The 18083-nt window shown below is 37.3% G+C and overlaps 1 protein-coding gene across 18 annotated transcripts in view; it reads right to left on the bottom strand.

Annotated features, from left to right (window-relative positions):
• NCOA1 (nuclear receptor coactivator 1) overlaps positions 1–18083 on the bottom strand; it is a 294599-nt gene that overhangs the window by 125146 nt on the left and 151370 nt on the right. For 2 of the 18 annotated variants that reach the window (XM_087883327.1, XM_034421268.3), the window contains exon 1: positions 347–559. The exons of 14 other annotated variants lie outside the window; for them this stretch is intronic. The gene's annotated coding sequence lies outside the window, so the exon portion shown is untranslated. Of the gene's footprint in view, positions 1–346; positions 560–1735; positions 1849–18083 lie in introns of those variants that run through there. 2 more of the 18 variants (XM_087883324.1, XM_087883322.1) reach the window with 2 other exon arrangements.

The raw sequence follows: 18083 nt of genomic DNA on the forward strand, positions 1-18083 counted from the left end.
GCATGGCAAAACACTGAAGGAACAAGTAGTTAGCAAAGTTCAAGCTATGCTGAATTTAAGTTCAAGTGCTGAAGGTAGCCGAGCTTCCTGCACTGGATAAATTTAATCTACGTAAAAGTCAAACAAAACATTAGCTTTGATTTACACAATTGCGTCAACAGAGATAACGTGCAGCAGAGGAGACTCTTTCTTTTCCAGTTAATGAAAGGTGCCTAGAAATAGGACATGCCTTGCTGCCGAAAGACCAGCACTCAACGCTGCAATACGCAGGAGAAAGCATAAGCAACAACATACTATACAGCTTCAATGCCTAACAGAGTACTCTCTGTGCAAAAAACAGCCTTACCTGGCTAATCTCCAGTTCAAGGCAAACGTGTTCCTGAATTATGCAGCAACAACCTGATGACTAACATGCTTCCTTTGCGAGCCTCTCTCCCCCACCCCCAGCTCCATGTGCTCTGGGCTGTTTGGAATACATTGGGGTGTGTGTACTCTGTGCTGCACGCTGTTGCGACAGGCAAAAGATTCAGCACCAGAGCTGAGCTGCTTTTCGATTCCCACACCAGCTGACTGGGTAATTAAACTAAACACACGCCGCCAGAGCCACTCAAATTCAGCGGCGCTCCTGGGATCCCTGGTGCCACCTGGCAGACTCTAGCCAAGCACAAGGGAACACAGCAGATACACCTCCTGGAAAACAATACTCAGAAGCCAAGCACTAGCAGTAAGCAGATAGCGAATGCACTTCCGTGCCTGAAAGTAGATGTACAAACACAGGAGAAGTAGAGAGATGAGCAAAGCAAATCCATTTAATGCTTACACAGTGTTTCTGAGCACCCAAAAGAAAATCCAAAATACTTTGCTGAAAGATGGAACGAGAATTACTTTACATCCCCATTTTTGTACAAGTTCATAACATAACCACTTAGCTGTTTCTACACTGCATGGCACGTTCACAAGTAACAGAGGGAGCTAGTTTGTTCTAGTGGTTAAGGCACCAGGCTAGAAAGAGGAGACCATGAGTTCAAGTCATGCCTTAGCCATGAAAGTCAAAGATATGGAAGACTTTGGGCCAGTCACTCACTCTCAGCCCAAGTCACCTCACAGAGGGTTGTTGCTGTGAGGAAATAGGAGGAGAGGTATGTGTTGGGTATACTCTCCGCCTTGAATTGTTTGTAAAAATAATAATGGTGGCTTACAAACAAACCAACAAATAAAACAAAACCATGGTACCTATGCATGGCTTATGCAAATTACTGAGAACCAGCATCAAAGGCTGCCACCCACACCAAGTTGCTTGCTGTTTTACTTTAAATCTCAGTTTTATTATGTTTTTTTACATGTTGCAAATTGTTTCTAAGACATTTGTTTGAGCAGGGCAGAAGTGAGAAGTGTAAACAGAATCATAAATATCACAGTAAAGGTTTCTTCTAATTGGACTACAGTAGAGTTCATATAGGCCAGTCTTTCTCGGGCTTTAAGATGTGCAGCCTTCAACTCTGAGAATTCTCTAGCCAGAATTCTATCATTAACTCTAGCTAGGGAATTTCTGGGAGTTGAAATCCACATCTTAAAGTTGAGGAACACTGACAGAGGCAAAGGACACTGCTGGTCACCCAGATTCCACATCAATACAGTGTCTCCACTCTATTTTTAGCATCCAAATAACTTTACAATAGAGGTCTATATAAATTCTACAAACATACAGTAGCATTTTACATAAAGAGTAATTTACTTAGGGTCTTTTTTGTTGTTAGTTGCGAAGTCATGTCTGATCCATAGCGACCCCATGGACAATGTTCCTCCAGGCCTTCCTGTTCTCTACCATCCTCTAAAATGTGAAAGAAACCCTGCTGAATCAGAAAAAAATGTCCACTAAGTCCACTAAATAGTGGCCAGTGAAATTATTCTAGGAAGTTCTCAAATAAAACATCTGTGCAGCTGTGCTTTTTAGACAAGATGAATTTTACATATGGTCTGATAACTGTTAGCATAGCTGACATTTAATATACCTGAGAAACTTTAATATAACTGAGAAACTTCCATTGTTGCAAAATATTGAAATGGATATCCTACCATCCCATGTGGGGTTCAGCACATGGAGGACACAACCGAGACACTACTTAAATTACATTGGGTTAAATAACATTTGCATTGGTCCTCCATATAGCAAATCCCAAGTAGGACTTCCATTGCAACATTTTGTAGCAATAAAGGTTTCTGGGATATATTAAGGTCAGCTATAATTAAATAACGCTGGACAGAGTCAGTTTGTAAGGCATCAGACTAGAAACAGAACTGGTTTGACACACATCTTGGGACCTGCCAAGTGTAGTGCCCTGGCTGACAGCACGCCCATGGCACACCTCTTCTGCTAAATTTGATGAGATAGGCAGATATAATCAGACAAAAGTGGTCCTTCAAATAACCTGATCCCATGTCATGAATTCTTGAATCTTGTGTTTGCATGTTAGCTATACAGTGTTGTATCTCCTGAATAGTGTAATAGTATCTGAGAATGATGTTGAGGGACAAGTAGAAGAAATGCTGCCTAGGAAACAATCAGACAAGAAAGGGGGAAGCCCCCAGGGATTTAATAATCAGAGGAAGAAATTTAGGAAGGACCTGCCCTAATTTATCAGGTGGTTAGAAACGGCTATGGAATATGTATACCTCCAGACTTGCAAGATTCTATTAATGTAGCCTTACAATGAAGTAGAATTAGCTCATCTGGTCATATTTCCTATTTGGTTTATATCGGAGAGCTGACTGTCTTCAGAGCTGAAGAAGCTTCTTGGATGAAACATCTTCTAAGAAAAATAAGAAAGTCCAATTGCCTCTTGTAAAAGCACTTTTGGAACAACCATGACCTGGATGACTGAGAATCTCCATAGAAGTTTAGCTATACACTTTGGGATGAACACCCTCGAATAACATGCAGGAATATGAATGGATTTCCAGAAAAACTGCAGACTACAGGAACCCTTTCAGCAATTCCAAAAAAGCTCCATGCCCATTTGCATTACTCCGTTGACCTTGAGAACACAGACAAACCTCCAAGTAGCCTCAACAACTTTCTAAAAGAATGCAGATGACCAGCTGCCTGCAAGGAATATAAATCCTTCCATTCTCCACTATCCTGTCAGAGCTGAAGAAATTTCTTGGATGAGAAGTGAATCGTCTTCAAAGAAAAACAAGGAAGTCCAGTTGCCTCTAGAAAAAAGCACCTTTAGGAAAGCTGACATCAATCCGACTGATGCCTCAGACAGCCAATAGGAGCAGGGCTGTTGACCACATCATCACTAGTATAATTATGGATGCATTTTATATCATTTCTACAGCAAAACGTGTTGTATGAGAAGAGGACAAACTTCACTTCTAAACTGGAACAGCTAAATTTGAATCTACAGTGTACTTGTAATGAGCTGGGGATGAAATAACAGCAGTATCATGGGGACTTGATACAGAAAAACAATGAGGCATTTTCTTGATGCAGTTAGCTGGATGAAAAGAAAAGCCTTAAGTTGTAAATTATATTTTAGCCAATAAAGCCTTTTGAGGGCAATTCACATTGTTGATTTGTATTTAGTTGGTAATCAACTACTATTCTAAGATCTTTGACACAATTACTATTTGCAAGATACATACCTATAGATCACTATATCTATGCATTTCTTTTATTATCTACATGAAGAATGTAGCAGTGTCTTTATTAGGTTTCATTGCTATTTTCAGCCCACTTCCCTAACCTATCAAAGAAATTGTACTTGTCTCTAATCTCATTTGTATGTTTCTGCAGACATTTCTTTGGTGGAGAATTGCATTCGAGCATTCAGAGAGAATTTCAAATACCACACAATAACTGGAATTTGATCTATACTATAGTTTGGGAAGTGCAAAGTAGATGAGATCATATTAAAATATGAACTTTTTCTTTCTTATTCTGTGGCACTCAGTGATTTATTCTGGTAGATTTCAGCATGCACAGCTCTGGGGTGACCTGAGATTACTATTGAGATCTTCAGACTCATACACTACCAATCAAGGAGGATGGATAGCTAACTTTCCATTATGGTCAAGTGAACAATTAATGCAGTAATCTTCCCACATCTACTAATTTTATTTATAGAAGGCGAGAGTGTCTTACATATTTGTACTGTCATACCACTGATCTGCTCCAGTTTCTTCCCCTCCCCCCACCAAATACCAACCATTATTCATGTGGTCTCTTTAGCTCTAAACCAAGATATTATTTACTAAACTTGCTAGTACCTTGCACATGCAAATCTGATGTTCTATTCCTGAATTGCAGCCCCCACTCACCAAATAAGCTACTCATTCTCTCTCTCCAGACTTTGTAATACACTAGCACATATAATAGGCTTCCTTAAATGGATGTATTTTTTTCTTTTTCCTCTAAAACATTCAAGTTGTTGTTAAGTTGCTAAGTCATGTCCAACTCTTTGATACCCCATAGACCATAGCACACCAGGCTCCCCTTTTCTCTGTTGTCTCTCAGAGTTTGCCAAAATGTTCATTGGGTCAATGACACTATCTAACCATCTCTGCTTTCCCCTTCTCCATTTGCCTTCAATCTTTCCCAACATCAGGGCAGGGGTGAAATGCTCCCGGTTTGGACCGGATCGTCTGATCTGGTAGCGATGGCGGCTGGTGGTTCAGAGAACCAGTAGCAAAAATCCCTGCACCCCCTCCCATACCCAGCTGAGCCGCAAGATCATCAGAGGCTGTTTTTTTTACTTTTAAAAGCATTTTTTCTACAACCTCTTCAGCCAAAAAAATGCTTTTAAAAGTTAAAATAAAACAAGCCTCTGATGATCGCGTGGCTCAGCTGGGATCGTCAGAGGCTTTTCAAAGCATTTTTTTCCTGCAACCTCTTCAGCCGAAAAGGTTGTAGGAAAAAAAATGCCTTTAAAAGCCTCTGGCGATCCCAGCTGACTTGCCTGATCGTCAGAGGCTTCTAAAAGCATTTTTTTCTGCAACCTCTTAAGGTTGTAGAAAAAATGCTTTTAAAAGTAAAAAAAAAAAAGTTGGCTATGTCCACCCAGTCACATTACCCCCCCCCCACCAAGCCACGCCCACAGAACCGGTAGTAACAAATTTTAGGGTTGTGCATCAGGGTCTTCTGCAACGAACCCTCTCTTTTCATTAGGTGACTAAAGTATTTGCGCTTCAGTTGCAGAAAACATTCAAGAGAGTCTAGTATCACAGACAAAAACAACAGAGGCCATGGAGATAAAATAGGAAATGAAGTATTTAAATCAAAGAGCAACTATGGGAAATGCAATCTTAAGCAATTAAAGATTAGTGGTAAAGAGAAAGCATTTGTTTAGGGGAAAAATTGCATTTCCATCCATGGGGGACTATAGTCCCTTAAGAGCTTGGGTTATTCACAAAGTTGCTGTATTTTTCTTTGGGCTGAGAACAACAGTCACCAGGGTTAACAACACTGCTGTTTACATTTGATCAACCTGGGATGAAAAAACAGTCAGATGAGAGTCCCCAAAGGAACAACATTCTTTCAACTCACCTATGTCTCCTGTAATATGTAATATGTAAACAGTTTCAAACTATTATTGCTAACAATTATAGTTAGCAATGTTGCTCAGCATTTAATCAGGTATAAAAGAATAGCAATAATATGTTCCAAGTTATACAAATTACAGAAAAATATAATATTCCAATATTCAAATTTCAGAGCTAGAGTTTTAGATTCAACTCCATTTGAACTGAAGTAAATTCAAATTTCAAAGCTGAAATCAACTGTCTGTACAAACCATACTGGCTAAATTTAAACTGTTGCGTTCTCTCAAATGCCTGTCTATCCTTGGGAAAAAATGCAAAACTTGGATCAACTATAGCTTACTACTGTACTTCAATGCTTCAGGAGCATCAATTTTTTTAGTCCTTTCAATTCAAATAAACAAATTACCAAAACAGTAAATCTACTTTTCAAAACCTTGTATGTTATCACATAAATAGCAATTAATGGCCAAAGATCACTGTTCAAAACTATCCTAGCACATGCTGAGCAAAACTCATTCTGAATTCTGACCTAAACATTTGCTGGATATGTGTTATCTTTCAAACTATAACTGAAACTGTTTGTATACATAACTTTGATGAAGCAGATCTGGGAACAAGACCCACCAGATACTTCTCTCTAGAGATAAACATAATATAAGTGGACATTCTGGAGATAATTATAAATATGGATAGACAAATTCACATATAACATGAGATATATGGCAATAATCTCATTCCATCTCAGAACATTGCTATCTCTTATCTATTGAAAAAGCAATAAACAGATATCATAACTATCTTAGCTATCTCTTTAACAAGTAAAGCACGAGAATGGCTTAAAAGCTGAATTCCATTTGAAGAACGCAATGAAATCTCACTTCTTCATTCCTTCTGAGCTTCTTTCTCTTCCTTTCATTTGATATACAATCTGCTACAGGACTCTACTTACTGGATACTTCTCTTCAATTTCACATATTCTGAATAAATGAAATATATTTTATTAAACAGCACAATCATATTTTTCTTTCTTGATATGTCGGTTATAAAATAAAATTGCAGCAGGAAAAAGGAACTTTAATTCCCTGCATCAACAAACCATGCTCACATGATAAGAATATAACTACGGTATTTAGTAACGATATAATCATGGCTATTCATAGTATTAGATCAGACACATTTTTATTTCTCTTAAGAACTTTTTCCTTCATTGCATGCCAAAAGATTCACAAGGTGTCTTTCATAAACCTAAAAAAGGCAGGCCAGCAGCTACAAATGGTTATTTGGAGAATCAACTTAAAATTCCCATTTCACACTGTATTATACCAATTCATTATGGAATAATCTTTCTCACTGATATACCTCATAATTTTATCCAAACATTTTACAGATGTGAATGCACATTTTTGAGTTTTCTTTAACTTCTGCACTTTGCATTATTTTTAATGTAGTACTGACTACTTTTTTAAATGCAGTCGTCAAAACACTGCACAAAATTATATATTGTCCTCTTACCCCATCCGTCAATAAAAGATTCTTTGCATACTACTTGCGCTGCTGGGATGTTTACTAAAGCTACAACTGGCTATTCAAAAGGGAAGGATAATGCATGAATGAATGTGCCTTATACACAAACTCCACAAGGACTACTGGAACTCTAGTGTCAGGCTATATTATGAAAGTCTAACCAACATTCTTTCTCCCCAAAGACAATCAAGGTGAATCAATCATCAGTTTCATGTTTACATCCATCTCCCTTGCAGGTCTCAGGAAAACTGAAAAATTGATCATAGTATCTGGTTTTTATTTCAGATAGTAATCAGTTGTGGAGATGGAAAGCATATTTAGTTTATCCTAAAGGTGTTTTTTTTTTCAAGAGGCAACTAGACTTTCTGGTTTTTCTTTGAAGACGTTTCATTTCTCAGCCAAGAAGCTTCTTCAGCTCTGAAGAGAAAGGTCTTCAAAGAAAAACCAGAAAGTCTAGTTGCCTCTTGAAAAAAGCACCTTCGGGATAACCTTGACCTGGATGACTGAGAATCTCTATAGACATATTTTGTTTAGTAGATTCAAAAAATTAAGTAAAAAAAGCAATGGTTCTAGAACAGTGATGGCTAACCTTTTTGCCATCACGTGCCAGGAGAGGGGGGGTGGGGGAGGGTCACGCACGCACGTGCCCACGTGCATGTGTGTGCAACCCCCTCCCCCCTCCCCCGCCCTGCTCCTGGCACATGATGGCCTGGTAGGCCCGTTTTTCTTTCTTACCTGGTTCCAAATCCTCTCTGTGTATCTGGGAACGGCGAAAACAGCCTTTCCCACTCCCTTGGAGGCCCTACGGAGGCTGAAAGGGCCCATTTCCCAACTCCCGGTGGGACAGGAAGTGACATTTTTTTGCTGTCCCCAGCCACCAGAACCTCTCTAGGAGTCTCTAGGAGCCTCTCTAGGAGTCTCTAGGAGCCTCTCTAGGAGTCTCTGGAGGCTGGGGACAGGAAAAAACATCACTTCCTGTCCCAGCAGGAGTGGGGAAATGGGCCCTTTCAGCCTCCGTAGGGCCTCCAAGGGAGTGGGAAAGGCTGTTTTCACCGTTCCCAGATACACAGAGAGGATCTGGAGCCAGGTAAAAAAGAAAAACGGGCCTTCCCCACCCCCACCCCCAGGCCCTCCAGAGGCAGGAAACAGCCTGTTTCCCTACTTCTGGTGGGCTCAGAAGGCCCGAAAATCAGCTGGCCAGCGCGCGCATGTGCCCCAGAGCTGAGCTGGCATGCCCACTAATATGGCTCCGCGTGCCACCTGTGGCACGCATGCCATAGGTTCACCATCACAGTTCTAGAACATGTGAACTGACACATATTGTCTCTATGCATCTAGACCAGTGATTCTCAACCTCGGCCCAGTCTGCAATGGGAAATGAAGTGCACACATCTCAACAAGGTTGAGAAATACTGATCTAGACAATGTTCTTCCCTCAGTCAACAGGGACAAGGAATGTAGGATATACTGCATACCTGCAACTACAGTGCTGTCTGTTTTTTTCAATGCTATCAAATAAAACAGAATTAAATGCCTGAAATTCCACTCCAGAATCAAATGGAAGGATAAGGGCTCAAAAACTGAGCAGAGGAATGTATAGATACCAAAGTTTTATAAAAAGTTCAGATTTTACTTTCCTTGCTTTCCCATGAATACTGATCAATTATCAAAACTTTACAATCCAAGAAAATAGAAGGGACCAAGTTTTTCTCCTATAGTTCCTTATTAAAAAAACCAACTTTCTTGGTCCTTAATTATCCATTCAGCTGATAACAATGAAGAGACAATGAATTGCAGAAAGAAAGGCTACCAAGGATACAGACCTTTGAAATGATTACTCTGTTATTGAAATGGTTTCTTTGCCTAGATAAAAATGTTTGGTAGTTTGCTTGAAGTACCCAAAGCAAAATGGAAATGTCTTCCTTTGACTAATTGCTGTTGTACCTAGCTACAATCTACCTAATGAATGACCAAGCTTTTGTCATTCATAATGTATCGAGAAATGGAGGGAGAGTGCTAAGATTTGCAAAAATACAAAATACAAAATATCCTACCGCTTTATTCCCAACTCTAATCCCACTGTGGGGACAGAAATGCTATTCAGTTGCTAGTTCAGTTGAAATATTTTAGGATTTTAAAATATGTATATGTATATGTATATAGTGCTTGTTGAGTCAACTCAGTGCCTGATAATAAATCTTTTGTTTCTTTCTTTAAAAACATAACTGCCAAGAGAAAATACAATTGATTGCTCAAATGCCTTGATAGTACAGTGGTCTATGCACCCTGTTATTAACACAGCTGCCTGCAATTTACTGCTGGTTCGAATCTCTCCAAGGCTCAAGGTTGACTCAGCCTTCCATCAAGGTTGACTCAGCCTTTCCATCCTTTCTAAGGTAGGTGAAATGAGGACCCAGTTTGTGGGGGCAATAAGCTGACTTTGTATAAATATACAAAAGTATGAAGGCTATTGCTTAACACATTGTAAGCCGCCCTGAGTCTCCGGAGAAGGGCGGCATATAAATCAAATTTTAAAAAAAAATATTATAATATAGATTTTTAATTTTCACTATTCATTGGCAAAGAACTTGAAGACTTGATTTAATTTAAACATATTTTTAAAGATTACAAACAACTTCATGCAGTAGATAATGTTTACCAAAGATTTCTAACATGGTATCTATATTAAATCTGTATCATGGCTGCTCCTAACCTTAATGCCCTCCAGAATACTCAGCAATAGGGAATTATAGCTTTCTGTGGAATTCTGTGAGTTGAAGCCCAGATATTAGGAGAGTGCCAAAACTGAGGAATGTTACAGACATTCAAAGGCCTCTGAATACTGACTTCTGGAAAAGCAATGGTGGCCTGCAGATGGTTCCATAGGAGTGCAGCTGACAACCACGTTGAAAAGAAGAGCCCCAAAACTCCTCTACAGATCAGGGAGAGAACCTGGGATCACCCATACTACTTCATACAGATGTTCCCTATGATAAGATTGCAAAGCAGCAATCTCCAGTAGGTTTTAGGACTCTGAGAGCCAAGAACTCAGGTTTGCCCAAGCCAGTTTGGAGTCTTTAAAATCACACTGCTCACTTTCTCTCTTAATCACTGGAAATGGCTTGTCAATTGCTTTTTGGGTAATAAGAACATTCAGAAGGATATGTTTTACTAAGGTTGATTTTCACTCAATCCACAGTGAAAGAGGTTTCATGTACCGTAAGTTAAATATGTATTTCATGTAATAACTTTAAAAAATTGGAAATAAACAACAAAAAAGTAATTTTGGAAAATTTTAAAGGCTAAGGAGCCAGATTGTTAGGAAATAAGATTTTGAAATAATTATAAGGAAACTTCTTGTGGTTTGTTTAAAATCCTTTTAAAATATATGAAGATTTTGAATTTGTGTATGAATTTTTTTCCCTGGGAAAATATGGATTAGGGAAAACCATAAGGGGGGATAAACTACATGCTAAAGAACTAAAGATTATAATTAAAGGGAAAGACTCACTAATACAGAATGGAGAAAAATATTTTAACTCTGGAAGAATTCAAGAATATTTGGTAACAATGTACTCAGAACTTTCTTTTAAGATTACTATAAAAATGAACTCAAAAAAGGAAATAGAAGAGATACAATTGAGAATCAGGCTATTTTAGATTTAAAATTGACAGGATTTAAAATTGACAGGATACAACAATACATTGACAAACATGTTATACAAGACTTACAAATGAAATGTTTTCATGGCTAAAAGGGGCACACAAATAACGACCCAAAAGAGTCATGTGAATGTATGGATTCAATTCAGAAGAGTGACTTGGACAAGTTTCTTATTCAGGATTTACAAAAGAGAAATGTTTTACTTATTAAACATTCCTGAGAGATTCCTGAGCAAAGATAAAGAAAAAATGAAAAGTAGTAAGTTTTTGGGACACACTACTTAAAAGGATAAACATCAAGAGTTTTAAAAGTAAAAAAAAAAAGGTTTATAACTAATCTGATCAAATGTAAATATAATGTAAATATAATGTAAATATACATTAAAATGTATATTGTTAGATACTGTTGGGTATCTTACTGGTGAAATTTAGTACAGAAAATACATATTTGATTATACATGTAATAACGGCAGCAAGAATGGTATTTGCACAAAATTGGAAAGCAGAAAAAATTCCTACAAAGGGAGAGCTAATTAAGAAAATATTAGAATGTGCAGAAATGAGTAGATTAACATTAACAATTAAAGGGAAGAAAGAATCGGAGTATTACAACATATGGGGGCAATTTTATCAATGGATAGAGACTGAATATAAAGAACAGACAATGTAAAAATAAGAAACACGGGAAAAATATGTTGTAATACATTAAATTTAAATGTAAGAACAAAGATAAATATGTACTAAGAAAATGATAATAAATGTTGAATATGATGATACAAAAATTTTTGTATCCAGATGTTACACTGATTGATTAATGATGAATTGTTTGTTTAAAAATAAAAATAAAAAACATATATATAAAAAAATTAAAATGTATATGATTTTTTTCACTCGGAACCTTTATGGGTTTTTCTTGACCAGAATAATGAGGCTTTACAGATTCGTTTATAGATAAAATATGGGAAGAAGAGATTTTTTTGGTTGCATTTTTAGGGAAAGCGGTAAAGTATGGTATTACAATTGAAAGAGTTAAACATGTAAAGGAGTTTCTGAGAGGAGATAAAGAGAAGGTGGTAAGAAATTAATTTGTGGGACATTAAAAATGTAATTATTATGATTATTTCTTAATGGCATTTTTTCCTAGTTTGAATGATTAGGTTTTAAAGATAAGATGGGAAGAAGAGTTTTGTATTTTTTTGTATTTTTAGAGAAAACGATAAGTTACCATGTAAAGGAAATAAAATTAATTTACTTGTTTAAGTAAGATTATGAAGAGGTTTTTGGATGAAATGTTACAAATGATATAAATTACTGAAATTGTTTGACTTATCTTGATGAAAGGGAAAGACGTGTGTGTGTGTGTGTGTATGTATCCTTTTTAATATTTTTCTCCCTTTCTCTCGTTTTTTCATCTCTTTTTATTTTTAGTTTTTTATATTTTTTCTTAAGTTGTACTAGTTTTGTCAGCCTCCACCTTTTCTGCTTTGGCTGCCATGGTAACGGGGGAGGGGGAAGCGTGCAGGAGAGACAGAGAAACGAAAGTGATTCTTAAGCTACTGGGCTGTTATCGGGGCAATGGTCGTGGCATTCCTGATTGATGACGCTGCCAGACGTGTCAGACGTGTGCTCCCACCTGACCTTTGGAAGACCCTTGGATTGGATGATTTACGATGGACAGTGGGAGGGAATGCTCTCTATCTGTAACTTTAGCACTTTTTGGCTTAGATTCTGCTTTTCTTTGGTTGCGATCACTTCATTTTCTAGTAAAAGTACCAGCTTCTAAAATCATGGAGTCTGGGTCATTCTTTCTTGGACTTTGAAGGAAGCACACCTGACAAGTTTTTTATTTTTGTATTTTAAAACTTCAATAATAAATATTATTTTTAAAAAAAACCAAAGGCCTCTGAATATCTATTGCTGAACAGGTGATAGGAGAAGGAGATTATTGCCGTATTGCTCTGTGAAGAGACTTCCTTTGATGGCCAACAGGTTTAATCCAGTATGGCTGCTTTTATGTCCTTAAGCGTTAAGCTTAACCACTTCAATGTATATTGGCAAATGCACTAACAAAACAGCCACTCTTCTATATCCTTGTCTCACAAATAGTGTATGGAAAGCAGCTATCCAAAATATTTTTCTATATATGAAATGCCTTTAAGATATGTTCATACTATGTGTGCGGATTACATACATTCAAATAATATAAGAGATTCATTCTACATACTGCAAATATGATCTTAGAACTATATGAAAATACAGCTATATAAAGTATACCAATTTAACATTAGGTGCCAAAACACTCAGCAATTGAAAGTCTAAGTCAACAAGGGCTTCCCTGGTGGGAAAGAAAGATTGAGCTTTATTGCATCATCTGATTCCTGTAGAAATAATCAACCTGATTAATCAATCTTTTTAATTGGAAAAGAACAGTTTACGTTGCCCACATTTTTCACATTTTGAAGATGCACCAAAAGTTCTTATTTTCCCAAAGTATAAAAAAAAAGAAATCAAACAATAAAACATTCCATATGCTTGCTTAAATGGTGAAAGATGTACTGAAGGGACAAGCTTTATATGACTTCTAAACTCAAAGAAGCAAATTAAAAAATTACTAGAACTATCTAGAAAGGCAGTCTTATTATACCATCATTATTCTCATCTTCTCTATTACCTATCTCCATATCTTAAGACTATAACTTTGTTGCTTGTATCTTACGATTTATATTGTTTACTTAGTATCCTAGTATGATTAATGTTGATTGCTTATTTAGTATCCATGACTATCACTAAGTGTTGTATCTAATGTTTTATGATGAATGTATTTTTACAATAACTATGATAATGATCTATCACTATCGTATGTACACTGAGAGCTTATGCACCGGAGACAAATTCCTTGTGTGTCTAATCACACTTGGCCAATAAAGAATTATAATTCTAATTCTAATTCTAAGATGAACCACATATATATTATTTCACATTAATATTGCTCTAACTCTTTTTTCTGCTTTTTGGTGTTATACCTTCCCTCAGTTTTGAAAAAATTCATGTCAACAGTGATTCATTTAACAACTACAGCAAGAAAGTTTGTAAAACGGGGCAAAACTCACTTAACAATTGTCTCACTTAGCAACAGAAATTTTGGGCTCAATTGTGGTCATAAATCGAGGACTAGCTGTACAATGGCTTCCATAATAAGTACCAAGAAGTTTGTTCCATGTGCCCTTCTTATTTGAATCTAAGATATCAATAGTACAGGCCAAAATAACAGCTCTTATATTGGTAGAAAGGAAAATATTAGGATTTATCATATTTACAGGAATTTATAGAGAGAAGAGAGGCACACCCATAATACTAACAAGAGGGTGACTGCCTCTCATTTTCTTAAAAACATCCAACTGGCCACAATGTGAAACACCACATGGAGTAGACAGCATTTGGTTTAATCCAGAATAAGGTTTTAAAGGAACATTCTTAGAATTTCAGTTGCCATTTTTATTCTGCCAAAAGATATTAGCCATTAACGACTATTGTTGGTGCATTTTCAGTCTTTTGGAACTGGCAAAGTCCTTAAGGGAGTTATTCTAGTTTTGCAGATTTTGCTTTCCTTCCTTTGCTCAACTACATTGTTGCTTGACTCAATTACATGCTTTTTCAACCTTTGCTAAGCATAATTCTGCAGCTACACAGCAATGAGGATGATTATTCTCATTAGCATGGAGAGCCCTCGGTGCCTCTACAGTACTTCACAAACAAAGCCCTCCAGCAGCCTGCCTTCTGCCAACCACTTCCCTGCTGAGGGATCAATATCTCACTGCCCTTATTATTTTAATTTTAATGCCTCATGTGGGGTTTCACAACAGAAATAATTATAAGCTAGTGATGAAAGTATCTTCCTTCCCACAGAGCAAAAAAGACCTTAGGGTTCAATTAAGTGACAAGAGAAAACAATGAAGATGGTACCTTGGATTTGAGCTCCCTCTTCACAACTTATCTCACTTGTTATTCCTATCTAAATGTAACAGCTTAGGTAACTATACTTAATTGTCACCCAGATGGCAAAACTGCCTTGACATCAACAACATCACACACACACACATTCGGAAGGGGATTTCTGGATCAGACCAAGGGTCAACCTAATCCAGCATGCTGCTCCCATGATGTCTAAGTAGAAAACCACAAGCAAAGCATTACAGCAATAAAATCCTTCAATGATGAATATTATTTAGAGTTATACTGTTTAATAACTTTATCTGCTATAAATTAACATCTATTAAAGCTACTCAGGTCAAAGATAATCGGTGTATTTTCTGAAAAGTACATCCCATCATTTAATTACATACATGTAAAAATATCTGTTTATCTATCTGAATCTTTCATCATTCAGCTTCCTTGAATGAATCTGAGTTCCAATATGTGGAAGGAAGGAAGCCACTTCCTGTTCATGTCCTCTAAATCATGCATAATTTTATATACTCTTGTGTTTCTCCTTATTCATTTTTTTCAAAATGAAATACTGCCCCTGAATATGAACTCTTGCTTTTCCTTAATCATTGCCAGACAAGTTAGGCTACTCTTCCAAAGAAACACTTAGTTCCATTTTTTTTAAGAATTGAAAGAAGGGAATAACAAAATAAGGATATTATGAACAAAAATCCAAAAAGTGAACACCAACATTTTAAGAGGTTAAAGAAAAAATGATATGACTTGTAGTTTACTGTTATTCAGGGAGATTCCTGCCAGGATTCTCAACTTTTCCTATCTTGGCCCAAACTGGGTGACAATGTACAAGGTGAATTCCCACAGAACATTCTTGAATTCTCTGATATGCTGACAGCTTGATACATGGCAGGAAATTGACCTCCAGTTTTAAAAGCAGCAGATACAGGGCCACAACTGCTGTTGAAAGGTTGAAGAGATAATCTGGCAGTTATTCTTCCTCAACTGGCCAAAATAACAATGAACCAAAAAATCATCTTAGTTTTATGAAATGTTTCTCTTTTGTACCTTTCAGGCAGAGATTTGTGCACCTTAGTCTAAGAAAAGGGTCACAGCTCGTCGACTCAAGGACCGCACCAAGCTTTGTGTGGCATACTGAAGATTGCAAATATGGGTGGTTCCAAGGCCAACTGTTGGGTGGGTGGGAGATAGGGAGCTTTAAAGTTTAAATTGATGTCTTCAGCTTAAAGTACAGACTTTGCTCCTACCTTCACACATGCATACATGTTTGACCCCACCCATTCTGGGACCTGCAACAGAGAAGCTGGTGAATTGTGGGTGTTTCTCAGGACATCCTTTTTGCATCTACTATCTTCTTTGGTCCCAAATACCAGCCCTGTGTCATATATGCCTGGTGATATTTCTTGCTGGCAAATTAGTACCAGTTATATTTAAATGGGGGGGAGAGAGCGATGGATCAGTGTTTAAAGACATTCAGCTTTTCAGCTAGAAAGCCGACAGCCCAAGTTCAAGACCCGAGCATTGTGTGACAGGATGAGCTCCTCTTTCTGCTTCAGCTCCTACCGACCTAGCAGTTCGAAAGCATGCAAATGTTAATAGGTATTACTTTGGTGGGAAGGTAACAGCATTAGATGCACCTTTAGCATAGAGCCATGCTGGCCACATGATCACGGAAAATGTCTTCAGAAATGGAGATGAGCACCGGGCCCTAGAATCAAATACAACTAGACAGGGAAATCTTTACCTTTAAATGAGGAGAAAATCAGTTAGGAAGTACTATTGCTAATAAATTGTGTCAGAGAAGAAAAAAGACTTCTCATTGGCAGAAGGGAACAAGAAGCATGTTTTCACAAGAAACTTTTAGGGGGGAAATGTAGTCAGTTACTTAAATTTAACTTAAATATATTCATACATAGAAAATGATCTCTTAAACTTTCACGATCTCTGAAGGCCAGAATACTACGTAAGATTGGCTTTGTTTTCAAGAATTCAATTATTCCCTAGCTACATGTCTACATGTCTAATGAAAACCAGATTTTATTCTTGCACTGACAAAAATCCAGATAAATAAGATTGCTTTTTGCAACTGAAACAGAAATATAATATGTTATAGAAATAAATAAGGATTATACCTTCAGTACCATTTCAATAGAACCTTTCATCTGAAGTGGAAGTTTTCCAATCCTTAATAATTCACTATTTATGCCACAAGATGTACTGATACCCATTAACTGTGTAGAAATAGCATAATATAGTGATGAGAAAAAGTTTATGGTCCTTTAGAACTATCTATACTTTTGCATTATTGTGATTTACATTATGATCTGAACTTCTTTGAAGTCCTTTAAAGAGATAGGAGTTAAAGAAATAACCACATTACACTGTACTTGGATAATCAGCTTAAGGCAGTAAATTGAGTCAGATGTTCCAATCAATGAGAGGACAATCAGGTATGAATTTGAGGGGGGCTTCCTTTAAAATAAACACACATTGTTTGCCACCATAAAAGCATGTTCTTCACAACACAGATTTGTGGAAATGAACCATATCTTGGTCAAAAGAGATCTCTGCAAATCTCAGCAAAAGAGTTGTTGATGTTCATGTGTCTGGAAAAGATTACATACCTGCTACAATACTGTTTTCTCAACAACCTCAAGGAAGAAATCTTACTTTTCAAAGTAATCAAAAAAATTACTAGTCATAGCAGTAACTACCAACGCTATCTCCCACCAAGCATTTTCAATCTTTCTAGCAAAAGTTTTTCTTGTTCCTTGCTGCACCAGCCCTTAGCATTGCACTCTTCCCTACCCTCCTCACAACAGCCCTTAAAAACTGCAGCTCTTGTGTGTGATCAGCAATGCTGTGGGTGCAGCAGTTTCTGAAGCAGTAATGTCCCACATCAGGCAGCCATTCTGATATGGGTGAAGGACTGGATCACCCTGAAAAGGAGGTGGATATTGGCGGCAGAAGATCACGGCCTTCAACACGGTTGGCACTTCTTATGGCCAGCACAGTCAGGTATTTTCAGAATCATTATTTACGTAAGATCCTAGGGGATACCTGGGAAAGACTTAGGAGAAAGTTGTATCTGAAGATACCATGCTGGATCTCGATTCAGGAGGCCCTGGTACACCCTATGTTATATAGAGAGAAGGTCTTGACCTATAAAGATATTTTGGATACTCAGGGCAGACTGAAGACACGGGAACAACTGAGGTCGGAGGGGTGTAATATAGACTGGTGGGCCTATACCCAAATACACTCAAGGTGGAAGAAAGATCAGGAGAGTGAAGGGATATATCATGGAAAACAAGAATTGGATAAAATCTTATTAGATAATGACAGGAAAGCCTTATCGAAATGCTATCATTGAAAGTGGGGGTGGAAGTCGT

The sequence above is a fragment of the Pantherophis guttatus genome, chromosome 1 (genome assembly GCF_059756535.1).
Source record: "Pantherophis guttatus breed Tessera chromosome 1, ASM5975653v1, whole genome shotgun sequence".
In the NCBI taxonomy this organism is placed as follows: domain Eukaryota; kingdom Metazoa; phylum Chordata; class Lepidosauria; order Squamata; family Colubridae; genus Pantherophis; species Pantherophis guttatus.